The sequence below is a fragment of the Euprymna scolopes genome, chromosome 2 (genome assembly GCF_053919585.1).
Source record: "Euprymna scolopes isolate OS-2025 chromosome 2, ASM5391958v1, whole genome shotgun sequence".
In the NCBI taxonomy this organism is placed as follows: Eukaryota; Metazoa; Mollusca; class Cephalopoda; order Sepiida; family Sepiolidae; genus Euprymna; species Euprymna scolopes.
This window is the reverse complement of record NC_136483.1, coordinates 36,385,280-36,406,723: the sequence shown is the minus strand read 5'-3', so window position 1 is coordinate 36,406,723 and position 21,444 is coordinate 36,385,280. Positions and strand designations below refer to the sequence as shown.

General features: G+C 33.5%; 1 protein-coding gene across 4 annotated transcripts in view; it reads right to left on the bottom strand.

Annotated features, from left to right (window-relative positions):
- Positions 1-21,444, bottom strand: part of LOC145291046 (alpha-mannosidase 2x-like) — a 326,286-nt gene that overhangs the window by 90,917 nt on the left and 213,925 nt on the right. The window lies entirely within an intron of this gene.

The following is a 21,444-nucleotide window of genomic DNA, read 5'->3' as shown; positions in this document are numbered from 1 at the left end:
TTTTTTTTTTGAATGTTAAACCTCAAATGATCTGAGTCTATTAGACGTTTTGCCTTTATGAGGCATACAAAATGCTTCTTTATTTTCATAATTAAAGCATTCTTCAAATGTTTCTTAAATGGACAAAAGCAGAAAAAATGTATCTTGTCACAATTCTAGCAAGCACTTGGAGGGGAGGGGTCTTCCTTGTGGGAGGTTTATTATAATAATATAAGTTTTTCAGTCGTCATCCTTATAGGAAAATTCATTTAAGAAACTGTCTTTCTTTCTTTCTAATATAATTCTTTGGCGTTCATAATAGATAATTTCTTTAATGTTTGCAGATAACATATTTAAAAAAATTCAAAATCCCGAGTCGAGATTCATCAAAACAGTTGATTTTTATTTCTATTAAGTTTTAAGAAATCGTCATTCTTTTTTCTTTCTTCAAATAAATCCGTTGTTTTTTGTTTTCTACAATACTTTTCACTAATTGTTAAAATGTGGTTTGTTCTGTTTGTTTTCATTTTATCATCATCATTGAAATAAAGTAATTTGTGAGTGGTAAAACACAAATATGAAAAAATGATTTGGATGAAAACGATTTTGCAGATCAACAACAATTTTACATAATAGTACATAATTTTTTTTATATTACTATATTTATTGAACACATAGAAGACATGCCAACATGTTAAATTGAATATGATAAAATCCTAAGATCATTCAAAACGATCATCATGCTAAATATCTGAAAAGTGTTTTTAAAAGCAGATTGAAAGCTGAAAATTTTATGCTATATTTATGTATCAAACAAAACCACCCTACCCTGCTAAAAAGTGAAACTTTTTTTTTTGTGAATGAAAAAGATTTACTATTGCTAAAAAAATCAGAGTCACATATATTCCACAATAAATTTTCAGATTATACAAAAGTAAAAACAATTGATAAAATTACTTGTTCAATTCTTAGCAATGCGTTCAGTTATGTGCACAAACGTTTGTACAGAATTTTGAGCATGAAAGATCATGTTACAATAAAGATCATGTTACAGAGCAAACTGAAGTCTATCTGGAAACTGAATTGTAGGATTATAAAAGCATTCGTCTAATAACCTTGGGATTTTGTGTCCAACTGATATCGTATTCCAAAGTTGTTTTGCAAAAAAAAACAAAAAATTTTCAAGTGAGATGAAGAAATGCTTGAAAAATAGTAACTTAATGGAGATTATTTTTCACTTTTGATCTGTCATTTTATTTAGATAAGGTTTACTTTTATCACATCAAATTATTTAACAATAAAATATTTATGTAGATAGTTTTCGGTATTTTACAATTTTCTACCAAGAAATGTTTGGTAAATAAATTAGCCTTATATATATATATATATATATATATATATATATATATATTTTTTTTTTTTCGAACACTGACTTATCTTCTTTTTTTTTTCAATAACTTAAGTATGAATTTTATTTTCTAGTCGTAGGAGTAGTAGTAATAATATTATCATCATCATATTTGGTTTAACATCTGTTTTACATGCTAACATGCATTAGACGGCTTTTAGAAATTTTTAAATTGATTTATCTTTGGCCAGGTCTATATTTATTCCTCTTTCTCTCAAATCTTTTCTTATCACTTTCTCCCAGGTTTTCCTTGACCTTCCTCTATGAACTGAAACTGCTACCTCAACTGCTCTACATCCATTCTTTCATTATGTGGCCAGAACATCAAAGTCTCCTGTTCTACACACAACGTCAGTTGTGAAAAAGGAAGCGTTAACTAAAGATTCATTGGAAGATAAGCAGAAGTACAAGGAAAGAATTGGAGCAGAAAAGTTGACTGAGTTGGTAAGAATGAAACTTCATAATCAGTTCGAGCGAGATACTAAGGCAAAAAAAGGGCAGGACACGTGGAATTTTCTGACTAAAGGTGACTTGAAAAGAGAAACAGAAAATCTTACATTTGCTGCTCAGGAACAGGTTTTAAATACAAATGCAATAAATAAAAACATCTATGGCATGTTCTAATAAATGCAGGTTGTGTGAAACAGTGTCACACATTGTTAGTGCGTGTTCTATATTTACTCAAAAAGAAGACAAACGTTGCCATGACACAGTTTGTATAAATCTGCACTAGAGTTTGTGCCAAAAATCTGCACTAGAGTTTGTGTAAAAATCTGCACTAGAGTTTGTGCCAAAAATCTGGAACCCAAGTGACAGACAAATAATACAAACATCATTAATTTTTAGATGAAGAGCCAATCGTTCATATCCTCAACAAGTCCTATACTGTCTTTCATTGCTCAGAGATGAAGTTGTTCTCAACATATTTTTCTGAAGAACAGCAACAATTTTAATTCCAAGCATATTTTATTCACTTTAAGATTCCCATTTGCTTAGCTCGGTAGGTGTTACTACTGACTGAATCACCTCCACAGGGAGAATGAGGAGGTGATATATATATATATATATATATATATATATATTATATATATATATATATATATTATATATATATCTTATATATATATATATCAAGGCATGCTAATTCAGAATTCTTACAAACATTGTTTGAACTTTAAATTTATTCTATATGATTAAGCCAGCCAATATACGATCTACTATTCTATGGACCTCCAAGTTTTCCAAGAGTATTACTTATCAATCATACTGTATAACTGACTACACGTCCGATCTGTTTAATTTTTTTTCACTGCAAGTTGTATGTTATTAATATTATATATGCCCTGTGCAATAAAGTTGATTAGAGAAGATGATTAAAAAAAGGTGGGGTGTGGGGAGCTGTCCAAAAAGACATAATATGCAACATCTGTTGCACATGAGCGAATGAATTTGCACGAATCCAACAGGACAGAAAATCTACATAAGTCAAAACAATCAAACTTTGAAGATTAAAATTACATGCAACGTTTCGCCACTCATGACATGAATACAAAGTGTACACAGCTGTGCAACTTAGAACAGACATCCTAGAAAAATAGTCACCTTTCCAAAAGGAATAAATCAAAATGATAGAAATACAATGGCGTTTTATTTTCTTTTATTTAATCAGCAGTTATATATATATATATATATATTTACAATAATATTATGGGGTCAATATTCATGCCTCAGTTATCGATAAACATAGACAACATTTTACTTTATATTAAAAATTAAGAGTAAAAATCCTAATATGAGCTTCAGGGCTGGGAACAAGCGTACAGAAGGGTCCACATCCATTTTCAGGTAACATCAATTATATAGCATTAACAGGGAGACCCAACGTTGCTTGTGATTGAATGATGATCAATGTTTAACACTTCCATATTTTTGTTATTGAAATCAGTGATATCGCTCATTTTTCAATCAAATCAACTGCTTGTTTGCTCTAGTTGAGGACCCATCACAGTGCACCAGGTGGAAGCGCCACATGCTTCCCTACAGTGACTTAGTCCACAATACATCATAATCTATATTGCACTGTACAAAACCTATTGATTTTATAAAATTATTTTTATATATAATAACTTAAATTAAAGTGTAAAATGTAAAAGTTCAGTATCATTTTTCACTTGTGCTTTACACAGAAACATTCATTTTGAACATGCCCCCGTTCTATCAAAGAAACCACTGTTGATTTTATATGTCAGGCCTTTTAGCTTGTGTGGTAGTAAAACTTCTCAAATGCACTTGTGATATTAGGCTGTGTAAGGTGTTAACTGTGGTTAAAATTGTCTATTTCTTCTTTCATTGGATTATTTTGATTATTGATACTTATCAAAGACATTCCAATACAAAAAATTAGAACACTGCCAGACACAAAGTACACTTGTGTGAAATTTCATAAAAATCAGCCCAGCTGTTTTCAAGTCCATAGGAAACGAACTCCCACACACACAGTTCCTTTTATATAATAGTAAAAATTCAGTCTGACGACTCCCTATTTTCAAGCCTCTGGGTAGATTAACTGAAATATATATTTTCGTAACTTACTACCTAACTCTACTTATGTATTGAGCATTGTTGTTCAATATCTTTGTCTCCGAGAAAGATTTTTTTACCTATATAATTTAACTGGCCTGGACGCCCGGCGTTGCCCAGGCGTTTGAAGCCAAAAAAAAAAAAAAAAGGAAAAAGATTTTTCCAAGTACTCTAATCACTGCGACACGGGTCCTTGCTGAAGAAGGTCGGAGATTAGATCGACCGAAACATTGTGAAAATCACACTCAAGATGAGAACAGTAGTCTGATGAATCCAAATAATTTGGGATAGTCTTCGATTTAGATCTAGGAAACATTCCTTCCAGGTATTCTTTGTTTGGGAGAATTTTTGGTTTATTGCTTGTCAACTAAGGCATCTCAGGTGAAGAGGGAAATGTTCATAACTATGCTTGTGCTTTTCCAGAGTACTCTCTAAGAGAAACTAGTTTTCCGCACATTATACTGCCTTTGTATCATATCTTGCTACTATGGGTGGCACATAAAGAGTTTTGTTGATGTGTTTTGTTCTTTTCATATCAACTGAAACCAAATGATAATTTTCGATACATTCTGATTTTAGGTTCTGGTTCACAAAAACTTGATCCATGTCTTCGGGATGATTTGATTAAATCTTACAAAGTTATCCTCTCAGGCATTACCTTCTCCTTCAAAGGTAGTTTGATTTAGTTTTATGCAAAGGAAGCAAAATGTGACTAGAAACTTTTCATGAAAATTCAGAAACCATGGAATTTTGATGAGATTTTACCGGGTATTAAACATCAATTAATAAATATTCTTAAAATGACATTTTACTTGAAGTATTTTCAAGAGTTGCTGTGGAACATCTCATGTGAAAATTTGTATATTTTCAATTTGCTTAGAATTTGAACCATTATATAAATCTTACCTGTCTGTTTAAATGTATATATTTTTGTATGTCTGCCTAAAAATTTTGACAAAGGCGACAGATTTTCATGAGATCGGTATTGTTTTAAAACTTGATTCTTTGGACGACAAATATCGAAAAATTGGCTTTCTTCACCCTCTACAGGGCACTTTTCTACAAGGAGGGGCCTCTTTTCGCCGATATTTTCGAAAGTCATCCCTCTTTTCGATTGACTAGCCTTAATTTAAACCTTCACCACTTCCGGTTTGGCGATGGATGCAACAGCAAAGACGCTATATGAGACAAGTAATCTTTTTATTCAATAAAGGAAAGGTATTTAGACTTTTAATAATTATTTTTTGTTCGGAACTTTTATCTGTAGACTAGTGGGAGTGCCCGGTGTTACCCGGGTGTTTGTAGGTGTAAAAGAAAAAAAAAAAAGTTTTGGTAGACAGGTAGGCTCGAACCCGAATCCTTGAGATGAAAGTGAAGAAAAAAATCCTAACAACTTACCACAACGCTAAGAAGGCAGAGATGTGAGAATGGTTGAAATTAAACAATTAAAAAGTTAAGTGACAGGAGCGTAAATTTAATGAGGGCAAACATCACGTCATAGGGGAATGAAATCCCGCACTTAACTTTGGCTGCGAGCCAGTTTTTTGGGTTTTGTTTCCCTGAGATGTTGGGGAAAAACCAGCTCCCCATAAAAAAGGGGAGTGTCCAAATGAATAGCAATTGTCTGATGTGACGGTTTTCATCGCATTGATCAAAGTTGATTACTTTCTGGACATCCTTGGCGGAGAAGCCAAGGAATTGCCTTCGCTCCATCAGTTTCACTTTATTTATACTAAAAAGCGGAATAAACACGTGACAATGGAATAGCGTGAATTTTACAAAAGTCGATCAAAATATATCTAGACACGACGTCCCTTTGCAATCTAGGGGATATATAAAAACAGTTCTAAGAAATAGTAGCCTCCCCGAGGAACCTCCCACCTTCAGCAAAAAGCCTTTGCTGGACATACAAAAATGTGCGCGGCGCTTTTGCCTTTTATATATATGGATAACATAATCATTGAATGAAAATAAACATAACTGACGCGGTAGGTATGTGGCGTGATCCTTGGCCTTGGTAGAGGCCATTTTGGATGATGATGGCGTCAAGTAGTGCCAAGAACCACACCAGAATTTAACATGAATTGGGTATATATATATATATATATATATGATAAATAATCATTTTTAATACCCAAAGACACTAGTGTTTGCTCCTTCCAGAATCATCATTGCAGCAGCAGGAAGTTACAATTGTTGCTAGTAGTTATAGCAATTAAACCAGATTCCCTGAATTTCAATTCGTTCTTAAACCCTAAATTTTAGACATTTTTCTAAGATGAAAAACAGATTTTGATCAACATTAGATTAAGTAGCATTTTAGTCTTCATGAAGATAGGTAAAAATGTTGAAAAATCATCATCTATAATTGTTAATAGCATTATTATTTTTAAAAAAAATGTTAAAAACCAGCTGGACATTAACTGGGTTTATAAATATATAAATTACAGAAAAAATAAAATAAAATAAAAGTAAAAAATTTGCTCATAAAACAAAAATAACAATTTCCATCCCATAGTCGAATCACTTAAAAAAAAAAAAAAAAAATTCCTGTAAATCATATTTCATTATATAGAATGAAATGAGTAAAGTGCAAATTTAACGACAAACATGAGATTTTGAATATTGTTAATTGCATTCAAACAAGTTCAATCTTTAGATATGTGAATAGGCATGCTCTTATTTATCCTATATATGTGAGGGGCTTTACAAAATGCCTCCTATTTTTTCATGCCGCCCAAATGGATCAGAGGAGATTGCAAATTGCATTATTATGATGACTGAAATCATGCATTCATGACGTAAAAGTTGCATCTCTGTGTTGCAGATATTAACGATCTGAGACACGAAGAAAGCAACCCCTGTCATAGACGTGCGTCAGAAGCAGAGATGCATCATTAAATTCCTGGCAGAAATGCATTGAGAATGGTGGTTATTATGTAGAAAAATAAATTCTGGAGTACAAAAGTCACTTATTTTAATGGTACCACTCTCGTCTTCATAGCTGTTCAATTTCTTCAGTAAAAAGAAAAATAGGCTTTGCTTTTGGAACAACCCTCATATTTACATTATTTGGATGGTTATACTCATCATGATTGTTACACAATCGTCATACTCTCTGGCCTTCTTTGGCTGGATTTTGTCATATCCGATAACCTAGCAGGAATATCAGAGTCAACAATTGAAAATCACACCAATAACCATGGAACCACAACCATGATTGATACAAGATTTCTGTATATCTTAAATCATGTGACATCAAAATTTTATATGAAAAAAAAAAAAAAAAAAAAAACAGATTTCAATGATAAAGCAAATTTCCTTAAACAAAGCTGGTGTCAGGTTTATGTAAATAACTTCTGAAACATTGAAATGAAAAGATCAAACAATCTTAAATAATAACAAAAATCTATTTTCATGTTTAAACTGTTCAACATTTTTTATCTTTTCAAGCAGAAAATTTTAACATCAATTGACTGTACATGAGACTTTCTTTTTCATCTTTCAAATTATTCTGAAGCTTTTTTCTGATAATATGTGTTTTTTTTTGTTTTTTTAAAAAAGGAGTAACCATTTATAAAGGCCCAGAGGCCACTCGAGGATAAGGTTAATGAGTGTACAGTGATCAAAGGGAGCATGTCAGCCATCGTTAGTAGTGGACATTTGGTAAATTGGATTACTTAAGAGGATGGCTCATAAAAAATTTGTTCATGATGGACTTGAAGACAACCGTATTGTAGTCTGTTCCGTTTTCCTGCTTTGCAACTGAGTTCCACAGGCATGCAGTTCTAAAGAAGGAAGCTTGGTTCATAGAATCTACATTTAGGTTAAGGCACAAATAAAGAGTGGGGGAAATTATTGATAGTAGTTTCAGTTAGTGTTTTTTGTGAAAGTCAGGATAGAGGGGACCATAGATTGGAGCACAGACAAGTATGCTATGAAAATAATGAAGACAGGCTCACAACATCTCTTCTGTGAGAGAAAAGAGGTTGCAGGGAAGAGAAAAGGGCATACCCACTAGATTACAAAATCTATTTTGAACTCTGTCAAGGCAGGATAAGCTGCTTCTAGCAGCTCCTACCCAGATGTGGCAACAGTATTCCATCCTTGGACGTACTTGGTTCTTATACAGGTAGAAAATTTCATCAGCAGTGAGATATCTACTGGAGCAGTAGAATGATCCCACCATTTTGACCCTGTTTGTTATTTGTTGTTATTGGTGGAAACTAAGCTGCTGCTCAGCTACTTCGGACTTGATGGACTGAGCATACAATTCTCTTGCATTCTTTATTACTCTTTTACAGTGGTTGCTGGCAGTCCTGAAAGCGTCTTTAGTCTCGTTACATCTATTATGTTGGAAGCAATGGAAATAGTGATTTCTGTGTGCAATTGCAGCAGCACATTCTGGAGAGAACCACGGATGGTTGTTGGATTTTTGCTGGAATCTTTTGGAGGATATGAAGAAATCTATACCTACAATTAACCATTCCATCAGGCCTGATACTATGGAGGACACATTGTTTTTTAAACATGAAATAAAGAGGTAGATCAGATATAAATTTACGAAAGATATCCAAGTCAGCCATAGAGTGTCGATATTCTGTACGATGGAGAGATATGTTGGAGGACTTATTACATTTTGCTTTTATCTTAACAGAGACAACCGAGTGATTGGAAGATCCCAGTGAGGACAGAACAGAAGATGAACATAGCTCAGGGCAAGTTGTGAGAAAAATGTCTAGAAGACTTGCATACTGACCATCAGTGTTGGGTACACGGGTGGGTTCATAAACAATCTGAGTTAGGTCATAAGCAATTGAGAAATCATGACAAAACCTCCTCTCATCATCTGTCTTGTTTGAGTGGGCTAACCATTCCAAATTGTGACTATTGAAGTCTCCACAGATGTGAATGTTAGCTGAAGGATGAGCAAAGAGGATGTGGTCAATTTTCTCAGATATTCTCTTAAAGATAGTAACTCTGCGGTTATGGCGGGTATAAAGGATAAATATAAACACAGTGGTATGAGCAAGTGCAAACCGAAAGCACATATAGGGCAATTTAGGGTCTTCTCCAGAGATGTCCCTCCCCCATGAAAAGCCATCTCTAATGTAGGCACATATTCCATGCCCATGTCAATCTTGCGGGTCAGATTTGGGTGTTAAATTAGAATATCCTTTAATTATGAACTTATCTAGGGAAATAGTTGGTCGAATGCTAATTTTGCTTAGGAATAATCGGTCTGGTTTGATCTCCTGTAATTGGATTTCAACCTCTGGAAGATTGGAATGTAGAGCCCTGATGTTCAATCAAATTGCAACATAAAAAATACATTTTTTTTCTTTTTATTTGTTTTTACCAATCGTGTATTCGTTGCTGTAGTGGTCAGATATATATATAAGAGCAAATAGTTAATAAAACATGTTAAAAAACACTTTGAAAAAGACTTAAAAACATATTTAATCTGGAAAGGAAACACTTAATAAGTGAATAGTCCTTTTATTTTATACATATATATATGATTGTTGAGCTGGATTAAATCCGACGATATGAAATAAAATGGAGGTGGAAAGACCTGAATACTCAACGTTTCGACCGATTTATGCGGGCTTCTTTAAGAGGAATGGTCATTGACGAGAGAGTTGGAGGATTGGGGCTATATATAATGATGGGTGAGAGCAGCGTGTTTTCCTTATGTAAATTAGATGTCATATATACATGTATATACATTTTATGAGAGAAAATAAATTATAGTAAACTAGAGTGGTGGATTACGTCTAAAAGTTAAAATATCGTAGAGATTAAAACATTGCATCTGGAAATATGGCGGTGATAGATTAAGTAAATAAAATGACACGAGATAACGAAGGAAGTTTTTTTTTTTTTTTTTTTTTTTAAATTAGAGATAATTGAATTGGGATAAAATAGCATAGTAACTTAAAAGATGATGTCTAAAAATAAGAATAGGAGGTGATAAAATGGAGTCTAAAAATAGATAATGATAAAATAAAAACAGTAAATAAGTAAAATAAAAATAATAAAATTAAGTGAAATTATGAATTTTTTTTTTAACAAATATATTCGGTCATACTTCCTACACAACAACATTGCAACATAAAAATTAAATATTTTAAAAATTCATTGTAAATGCTGCAAAACAACAGTATAAGAAGCATAAACGATTAGCAATTATTGAAAACTGAACACGCCAGTGTATTTTTTTAGTTCCCGGTTTACTCTCTCTCATACACTGTTCCTATTTACTTGCCTCCCCACGAGGATAGACACAAGGGCGGTTTTTAATGTGTGGAAAACCCAGCTCCTGAAAAGGGGTACTCTGTATAGGAACAAAAGTAAAAATTGCCTCGGTCTAGAAGAATTTCTCCTTCACTGATCGAGGACAAAAATGGTGAAGTATAGTTCACCCTCTGTTTCTCTCCTTTTCTCTCACCATTCATCTCTCTATCATTCTCTCCCTTTGAGTCCCTTTCTCTCTCTCACTCCCTCTATATCACTGCCCCTCTTTCTGTCTAACTCTCCCTACCCTCTCTCTGTATCTCCCTCTCATCCCTTATCCTATTTTAGTCACCTAAATTACTTACAGTGAATAAGGTATTGTCAAAACATGGAAAAATACAGTTTTAGTCACTTAAATTACTTACAGTGAGAATAGAAAGTTTTTTGAAAATTACTGCTAATTAGACCAACACCAGGAGGAACTGGTAAAACCTTTCTAATTAAAATTTTGTCAGCCATTCGATCAGAAAATGACATTGCCTTAGCTCTTGCATCATGTGGAATAGCTGCGCCCTTACTACCAGGTAGACGAACTGCTTATTCTGCTTTGAAATTATTAATAAATATTCAATTTTTCAAAACTCCCATGTTCAATATCTCCAAAACATACAACATGGGAAAAATATTGTAGAAATGCAAACTTATTGTTCAGGATGAATGCACAATGGCACACAAAAAAAATCACTTGAGGCTCTTGATCGGTCCATGCAAGATTTGTGTGACAATGTCAAATTATTTGGGAAAGCAGTAATATTTCGTAATTTCACTTAATTTTATTATTTTTATTTTACTTATTTAATGTTTTTATTTTATCATTATCTATTTTTAGACTCAATTTTTCAGTCAAATGTTACCTGTAATACCTCAATCAACACTAGCAGATGAAATAAATGCTTGCCTCAAATACTCTACTTTTCGGTGCCATGTGAAGACATACTTCATTTGTTACAGAACAATCGATCTGCAGAGAAATTTTCACATTAATTGTTGGAAATGGAAAAGTGCCGGCTGATCAGAGTTAGGGGCAAATTCCATTGCTTTATAATTTCTCTAATTTAGTTACATCAAAAGAAAATTTGGTAAAAAGTTTTTCCAGATATTCAAATTAATTATAAGAATTCCAGTTGGTTGAGTGAACGAGCTATTCTTGCAGCTCAAAACAAAGATGTCCATAAACTTAACAATATTATTCAACTTAAAATTCCAAGTGAAGTAGTCACATACAAGTCCGTTGACACTTGTGGAAGCAGATGAAGTGGTTAATTATTCAACAGAATTTTTTAATTCACTTGATTTGCCAGCGATGGCACCGCATGTACTGCAACTGAAAATTGGCATACCAATTATCATGTTGTGAAATATAAACCAACCCAAGCTTTGCAGTGGCACATGGCTTGCAGTAAAAAAATTAATGAACAATATCAGAGAAGCAACAATCTTAACATTCCATGCATTACTATGATTCCACCGGATATGTCATTTTAATTTTGGAGATTACAATTCCCAATTCGATTGTTATTTGCAATCACCATCAACAAAGCTCAGTGACAATCTTCACAATTGTGTGGCTTACATCTACACTGACTGTTTCTCACATGAACAATTTATGTTGTGTGTTAAAGAGTTGGCAAACCAGAAAAACTCAATATCTTCTCAGAAAATGGAACAACAAAAAATATTGTGTATCCACAAGTACTGGCAAATTAAACATAAGAAACATACATTTTCTCATTTAAAATTTTTTTTTCCATTTTGCCAAATTCAGCCACAGTAACGTGTGGCAGGGTACAGCTTATATATATATATATATATATATATATATATATATATATGATGATTGCAACGTCTTGTTAGCCGAGTGCCACTCCCTCAGACACTTAAAATCCATGAGCCCAAATGCCTGAGGGAGTATCTATACAAAGATGATGTTACAGAGTCTTAGCTTTGTACAGCAGCTAACTCTCTCTCTCAGTTCAAAATGTTGAGATCCAGCAACAAGCAAGAGCAAGATAGCCAGCAAGAAATTAAACTGCAGACCAGCTTAATGCGGGTACTGGTCTCCCGCTTTATGGTTTTTTAAATCATAAATTTGCTTCTCCTAGAAAGGTTGCCTTCACCACGGCTTACGGGAGCCCTCTCCACCCCAATACACATATACACACACACAAATATACACGGTGCTAGTTGGCCGTTGACCCAGAAAAAGAGTTCATTCGCCCTTTGGAAGGTCTTGTTTTTAATCCTCCAGGGAGACTAGCCGCCCTCCTCACCAAACAAGTCTGGTGGGGGAACCAGTTTGTGTGTGTGTGTGTGTGTGTGTATATACACACACACACACACACACACACACACATACATACATACATATTCACACACGCACATTAAAAAATGTTATAAATTGATATTGGATTAGATTGTTTCAATCAAGAAAAATGAGTTGTTGCAATGAAAACTTATTACCTTTGTTGTTTTATTTGTTTTACTTTCTTTTTTTTTTTGCAAATTGTAGTTTTCACAAGAAAAGATAAGCAACGTTGTTGTCTCCCTTTGTATTAAGATAAAACAATTCACTTCTTTATGTTAAGTTCTTAGAGTGATCTCCCTTCCTTATTGTTGTGGATTATTGACTGTAACACAAGGATGGAAATTTTGATAAACGATGGGATGCCTGTGATTGGAGTTATGTGAAGAGTAAACCAACATTTATTGAATGGGGATTAGTTTTATTTGTATTTTGATAGAAAATTGTATTAAAATATCAATATATCTACAATGTAGTTCAAAGACCATTTTTGATTAGAGTATGTTTAATATTTTTAAGTTCATGTTGATTAGGATATTAGTTTATATCAGGATAATAAATTTTTGATAATATCGGTTTTGTATCAGTAAGAACATTCGATTTTATAGTTAAGTAATATATATGTTAATGTGGAGAACTTGTTACTGTTAGTATTTATTAGAACATCTAAGAAAGGAATTTTATTGTTTTTGCTTATATGTAAATCTATCACATGATTTTGATACTAAAAAATGTGTAAAATTTAAAACTCAATTTTGAGTCTTCAGAAAAAAATTGAAAAAGATTGAAATTCCAGTAATCTTGCTTAATTGATATCAAATGATGACTATGGATCAAATTCAATGCAAATCTGAAATATTTAAATTTTTAAATAAGAGATTGTGCCCATATTATACTCCCACTCCTTTATAATTACCCAAAAGAAATGTAAATTTGGTGAAGATTTATTAATCGATGTCTAATACTTACTATTAAAATTTTACAAAAATCGGAGGTATTTGGATTTTCACAAGGAGCTTCCCTCCCCATTCTACTCTCACGATACGATTACTTATATATAGCAGTTGTGTTCTAAAATTCATAATTTAATTCATTTAATTAGTTTAGGAGTGAATCTTAATGATATAAAGATATACACATATTTAACTTAATATAAATAAAGATATATAATTTTGACAATGTATTCACATATTACAAGTTTTAAAATAACTTTGAATTTCTAAAAATGATTAACAGACTTTTCTATACTGACAAGAGAATAGTGTCACCTATGTTTTACTTCATTCTCATTGTTGTATGGCATTCATCCTAAGTGGGTTGACTCGGCCTCTTCCAAAAGAGGAAGTGTCAAGAGAATATTAAATTCACAGGTGCTCCTTAGGCGCCTGTATATCCCCATCAGAGGAGATGACAATATTAGGATTCTGCAGTTCTTGCATGGAGGTGTCGATGGCATTCTACCCACAACACCTGAGATTCCCAAATGATCGACCATCTGGTACTCCCTGGACTCAACATTGCTTAACTTTGGTGATCTAATGAGAATAATGTGTCAATGTGATTATGTTTATATATATATATATATATATATATATAACTACTTCATTTACTCACATAAATTTAATATACGAAAGTATAGATTTATGCATAAACTTTTACTTCAAAAGTGCTCAATACGTAAGTAGAGCTAGTTAGTAATTTATAAAATATATATGGCGATTAAGCTTAATCGCCATATATATTTTATAAATTACTATCTATCTCTCTCTCTCTCTCTCTATATATATATATATATATATATATATATATATATCCACAGAATTTCAAAAAATGAATATTTTAGTTACAAGAATTCAACTTTTCCAACTGAAAAAACAATGCATTCCTCTGATCGATCTATTTTGATAATATTGTTTTGTATTTTTGTTATCTGCAGCATTTTCAAAAAATGAAAACAGGTCTTAGTTACAAAAATTTAACATTTCCAATCCATCATTTCATTCTTCAAGGTTATGTCTTATCTAGAAAACCAAGTGACTTTTTTTTAATACAGGCAGATTGTTTTCGTTCTGCAATTATAGAAAGATATGTCTTGTCAATTAGTTTGTCCTTATCAAAAAAATAAACTAAATATTAAGATTCACCCCAGAGAATATAAAGCTGGATAGAGGAAGAAAAAGAAAAGAGCCTTGACCTATTTACATATTCCAAATTTAACACTTATCTTAATATGTTCTAATATATAAAGTAGAATGAGATTTTCTCCTTCACCATTGAAGGGCGTAGTTTTTTTGTTTTTTTTTTAAATCAAAAGCTCCATATACAAGTCAGCTATGTCAGTGATTTAGGCCAATTACTAGTGCAGTTTATTTTAACAAAAAGTTTAGTTTCACTCAAATTCAGCCCTTATAGTATTAATCTGATCAACTGCTTTCTTTTTGATTGCTAATTTCAGCAAGAGCTGTAGAATATGTCAACTGCACCACAGCAAAGGAATAACACTTTCCCAATAGCCATGGGTGGCAACATGCGATATTTAAGAATGGAATCCTGATGGTTGAGCAATCTGTACGAAAACAATTGATGCATGGGAGGTAAAAAATGTTGGCCACCCTTGAAACAAAATTACTTGTAAAGAATTAGAGAAAATAATAATACTACTGTTACAGTTGCTGAAGCAATATCTGACTCAGTTATCATAACTGAGAAAGAAATGGTACTCTGTAAAGCATCGTAGCAGAAATGTTGAAGGCTGCAAGTGAAATAGGCATCGAGATAATCATAGATTTGACAAATCATATCATAAAAGTTATCCCAAAAGACAACAAACTTAGTGCAATGAAAAATTGTTACAATAGTAAAGAGGGAGTTATAAATAAAGATAACTGTGCAAAGTGAAAGACCGTTGATAGGGTATGCCATAAAGGTCTACTTCACAAAATCTTCAGCTATAACATAGCTGGAGATTTCTTTTCAGTTATTAAATCATTTCTCTCGGATAGGTTCATAAGAGTAGTGGTTGATGGGCAGAAATCAGAGGCTCACAGTATTAATGCTATACTTGCACTGGGCTGGTCACTGAAGTGTGGTGTCTGCTTAGATGCTGCACCCAAATTAATTGTCCTTAGTCAATGGAGGGGAAAACCTTTCTTATACTAAGGCAATTTTATCTCCCACATTAAACCAACCTTGTATCACATTTTGTTTTGTGGGTAACAAATACAAATAAATAACCAGTATTAATGCTGGAGTACTTCAGGGTTCCATCCTGGGCCATACTCTCTTAATGAAATTATAGCAAGGGAAAAAATGATTCTAAATATTTCTTATATATTATATCTTCCCTCTTCGCTTTTCATACATAAAATAAATTTCAATGTATAAGGATTATTTGATACTGGAGATATTCATAATTGTACACTATTTCCAAAAGACGGGAAGATATATGTGAAAAATATTTGGAATCGAGTCTCTCCTTGCTGATATTTCAGATCATTTAAAACCATAGTAACAAGTTTAAGTCTCCCCTGCATTAAGGTCAGTAGTTTTGGGAAAATATATATATCTATACATGGATATATCTATGCTGGAAGCCAAATTGAATACTGAAATACTTATATCTTTGGTTCTATGAGAGGAGACTACATGAAAATTTGCAGGCATTTTGAAGATTATAATACTATTCTATGGTGAAAATTTTATGACACTTGGTAAAAACCTATATTTAAAAAACATAAAATATGCTCAAATTTGCCTACATTTGTATATATAGTGTGCTGGCCAGCCAGATTAAGTTTTGCTGCTTTGGGAGAAATTTGAATATATATATATATATATATATATATATATATATGATAAAGAGCTAAGGAAGTGTGTGTCATATATATATATATATATATATATATAGATAGATGACACACACTTCCTTAGCTCCCTACCACAAACAGTAGATGATGGGACAATACCAGCCACATTCGATGTTAGTAGCCTATATAGCAATATCCCACACAACCTAGGAAAAGAAGTTATCTCATATTGGATTGACAAACATACAGACTTTACACCCCAGATTCACTAAACAATTTGTGATTGACAGCATTGACATAATCCTCAATAACAACTCCTTCCAAATCAATAATGACAACTACATCCAAATACTAGGCACAGCAATGGGTACCAAAATGGCACCGACATATGCCACCCTTACACTCGCCTTCCTAGAAGAGACCCTTTATGAAAGGATAGAGCAAAAGTACGGGCACAATATAAAAACACTCTTCATAAAACCTTGGAAAAGATACCTAGGCAACTGCTTTATCCTCTGGAGGACCACATGGGGGGATATCAGAGAACTCCACACTTTGCTACAAAATTTACACCCAAAAATAAACTTCACACTAGAACAAAGCCCCACAGAACTACCTTTCCTAGACATCCTAGTAACAATAAAAAACAACATAATCACAGACATCTACTACAAACCCACAGACACTCAACGATACCTCCATTTCAAAAGCCACCATCCTAAAAACTGTCTAAAATCAATACCCTACTCCCTAGCATGTAGAATCTGCACCATAGTAACAGACAGACACCTCCGTTCGACTAGACTGAATGAACTGCAAATAACCCTGCGGAAAAGAGGATATCCACTACCACTAATACAGAAAGGTATTGAACTGGCAGAAAAAATTCCAATAGACCAACTAAGAATCCCAAAAGAACAGAACAAAAAACAAATTTTAACATATGTCTCCACACACAACACAAACAACCCAGAACTATTTACACAGATAACAAAAAATCTTATCCTTCTCAGTCAGAATGACAAACTAAAACATACTTAAAACAAAAATAATAAAAAGCAAACGCCAACCCAAAAACTTAAAACACATCCTAACTTCTTCAAAACTCGTTCCACACACTACAAAAGAGGTTACAAAATGCAACAAACCGCGATGTGGAGTATGTGACATAATAATAGAAGGAAACACATACACATTCAAAAACCCAACACAAACATTCAAAATGAAAAAGGATCTAAATTACACCTCCAGAAATGTAGTATATGCACTAAGATGCACAGCTTGCGACAAATCCTACATAGGCACCACCAAAAACTTCAACAATAGAGTGCACATCAAAGAGCAAAGAGCAACATCAAAATTGCAGATAATAGTCATCTGTTTCAAAACACGTACACACATGCAGTGGAAATAGCTTCAAAATAATGCCAATCTTCCAAACAGACAATTACTTTTATTTACTTACACAGGAAAAAAAAATTCATAACAAGATTCACTCCTGAACTAAACAGAGCCTAATATCAACACACAAAAACATGAAATGCAAGGCACACTCGCATACACGTACATACACATATATACACCCACACATAAATCAGAACCGATACATTAAAACACAGACACACATGCATACAGCCACACATAGGCATAACAACCCTGTCTCTAATACAACACATTGAACAATACCAACCCTACTTTACCTCGAAACACACAACACTAGGAAATACCTAGAATCATAGTGTAGTATCTGTTCCAACACCTCGCCCCCACCTCAGTGAGTGGAGGAGAAATCCTTCATGACTGAGATAACTATCATCCTTCCTCCCATAACTATACCTCTCCAAGTGCCTCTCTCCCCTCTGGGGAGAGAGACCTTCCCCACATGGGGAGACAAATAGAAACATTAAAAACTCCCCTACGTATATTTATAAATACACCTTTATTTAAACAAACATAATATTAAGAATGCCCAAACAATCTAAGACTGAAACGAAAAACTAAAATTTAAGAATCCAAAAAATAAATATCAAAATTGAATGAAAACACCCTACCCCTTATTTCAGAAGCTGTCCCCCCCCTCTTCACACACACACATTAGAAACGACCTTCGATCACAGTTGCCTTCCTAGGGAAGAAAATAACTTTATAATACTATATAAAATCGAACACACATGCTACAAACCAACACACACACACACACACACCCCTATGCACCCAGTTGACCAAGTACCAATGGGCCCCTCGCCTCCATTCAAGTAAGAGTAAAAAAGAAAAAAATGACAAAAAACAAAGAAAGGCAAGTCAAAACATAAGCAGAGAGAGAGAGAGAAACATAAGACAGCAGTGACCACAGTCCACCCCAACGAACCAGTAATAAAAATTGAACATAAGAATGAAAAGTAGAATCATTTACACATGTTTCCACCGCTCGGAAACATTTCAAATGAACTATGAAAATACTCTTACATTTTAAATATATTTTGAGTATATTCTAAATATCTTACATTTTCAATACTTTCTGAAGAGGACGCTTCAAAGAACGTCTGAAACGTGTTAAAAACGATTTTCAATGATTTAAAAAACATTATTACAATGATCTAAACATAATTTTCAATGAAAAACCAAAACACGGAATAAAATAATGTAAAAAAGTACACATTGTTGGTGACCCCCCTCATTTAAACATACATCTTTCTGTCGTTGGAATTTCTTAACCCATTTTATATATATATATATATATATATATATATATATACATACATACTAGCATGGATACCCAGCATTGTCAGGGTTGACATGAAGTTCGGCTTTGCCACACCTGCTATACTAAGGATATTGAGCAGTTTTTTATTATTATAAGTCAACTCCATCGTTAACTCAACAAAAATTCTAAAATAAAAGAACAAATAAAAACATGAAAATGTACCCCCCCCCAAAAAAAAGAAGTACGTGACAAACTCTCCACCAGATATTTCGGCAGAAGGGATACGAAAAGAAGCTATACCGGATATTGAGCACCTTTTTATGACTATATTCCAGTTTAAGCGAATTTCTTTTATGCTACCTTAGTTTAGAAAGATGTGTTATACGGTCTGTTGCAATAAAAACAAGCTATAAATAATTCAATTTCAAAAATACCAAAATAGAATTTCTGTTAACCGAATGTTTGTTATAAAAATAATGAGTTATGATTATTGCGTTATTAAAAGAAAAAAAAAAATTAGTTACGATGTAAAAAAGTGTGAAGAAAAAAAAAAACTGGTAAAAAAACGTAAATGAAAGTTTTTTTTGTTTTTGTTTCAAATAAAGAATCGTAGTTGAATTGAATTGTTTGTTTACTTTATAATTAAAAATTCACTGGACCACAACGTTAATTGCGAAATCACGGAAATTATCTTATTGAAACTAATTGCAAAAATAATGCTTGAAAGTTTTTACTTTTAATATCTGTCGAAAAAGAAAACAAAAACTAAAAGAACAACGTTCGTGCCAAAGGGAAATAACTCTAACCGATACATAAAAAAAATCGATGTCGGTAAAAATAAATTAAATATGTTATCAATAGAAATTAAATTTAAAAAATAAACTTAAACAATAAACTTAAAATAATTCTATCACTATAAACAATAACTAATACACCGCTATTTAATAAAGTCGATTTTAGTTATTGCAATATGTAAATCACGTCACCTCTTTAATCTTATATTTTGCAATAATAATAGTATATATAGGAATGAATAATATGATAAAGTAATGGATGCTTGTATATCCACTTGTGAACAAACAAGCAGAAATACGACATATATATATATACACACATATCTGTGTATATATGCATATATGTATGTATGTGTATATATATGCATACGAGGGGCGTGCAATAAGTAATGCCCCTCACCCACTTCCCATAGCAGTAGAGCAACGAAACTTGGCACAGTTATTAGTCTTTCTCTACATAGGAACCACCCAGAGTTATGCATTTCTCCCATCGTTTGATGCAGCTCTAGAGACCGTTTTTGTAGAACAACCAGGTTGGTCGTCCAACCACGACATGACTTCAGAAATCAAGGCTGCATCATCTGGGAAACGCTTTCCTTTCAAAAACAACTTCATGGCTGGGAAGAGGTGAAAGTCAGACGGTGCAAGGTCAGGAGAGTAGGGAGGATGGGAGGGAATTTCATAACCACATGCCCATGCTTGTGATCTGGCGACATGCGAGTTGTGGACCGGAGCGTTGTCCTGCAGGAGGAGTGTACCTTTGCTTGCCCCACCTCTTGATTTTGATAGCGTCCCTTAATTTCCTCAAAAATGAAGCATAATAGGCTCCTGCAATTGTGGTACCCTTTGCCAGGAAATCTCTCATCACGACTCCGTCCTGGTGCCAGTAGACTGTGAGCATGACCTTGCCAGCGGATGGCTGCACCCTTGCCTTCTTTGGAGGTGGTGAGTCCAAGTGCTTCCACTGCATTGATAGGGCTTTGGTCTCTGGATCATAGTGATGGACCCAAGTTTCATCCTGTGTAATCAGTCTTTTGAAAAACTGACTCATCGTCTTGGACATCTCCAAATTCATCCTCAAGCACTCAACGTGTTCTCGCTTCTGGAATAGTGTGAGCAATCTGGGAATCCATCTGGCAGACACCTTATACATATGCAAATGGTTATGAATGATAGTTTCCACATACCCGGTACTAATCTTGACATCTTGGGCTATTTGGCGAATAGTAATGCGCCGATCTTCCAAAATGGCAGCCTCAACTTGGCGGAAAGAGGCCTCATCAATGGCAGAAGGGGGGCAACCAGGTCTGGGAGCTGTTTCCACAGACTTCCGGCCATGTCTGAATTCATGATGTCAGCGTTTTTTTATATGGGGTTTCTCGTCGGTTCGTACATTGATTTGTTTGGAAAATTATGCGCTGATCACTTACTATTTATGACTTTTGGACTATTTATTCATGTGTATTTTGCACGTATATGTGTGTGTGCATGTGTGTATATGCGTATATGTGTGCCTCTACGTGATTATGTTTGTATGTGTGTGCACAATCATACGTATGTTGGTGTACATTTGT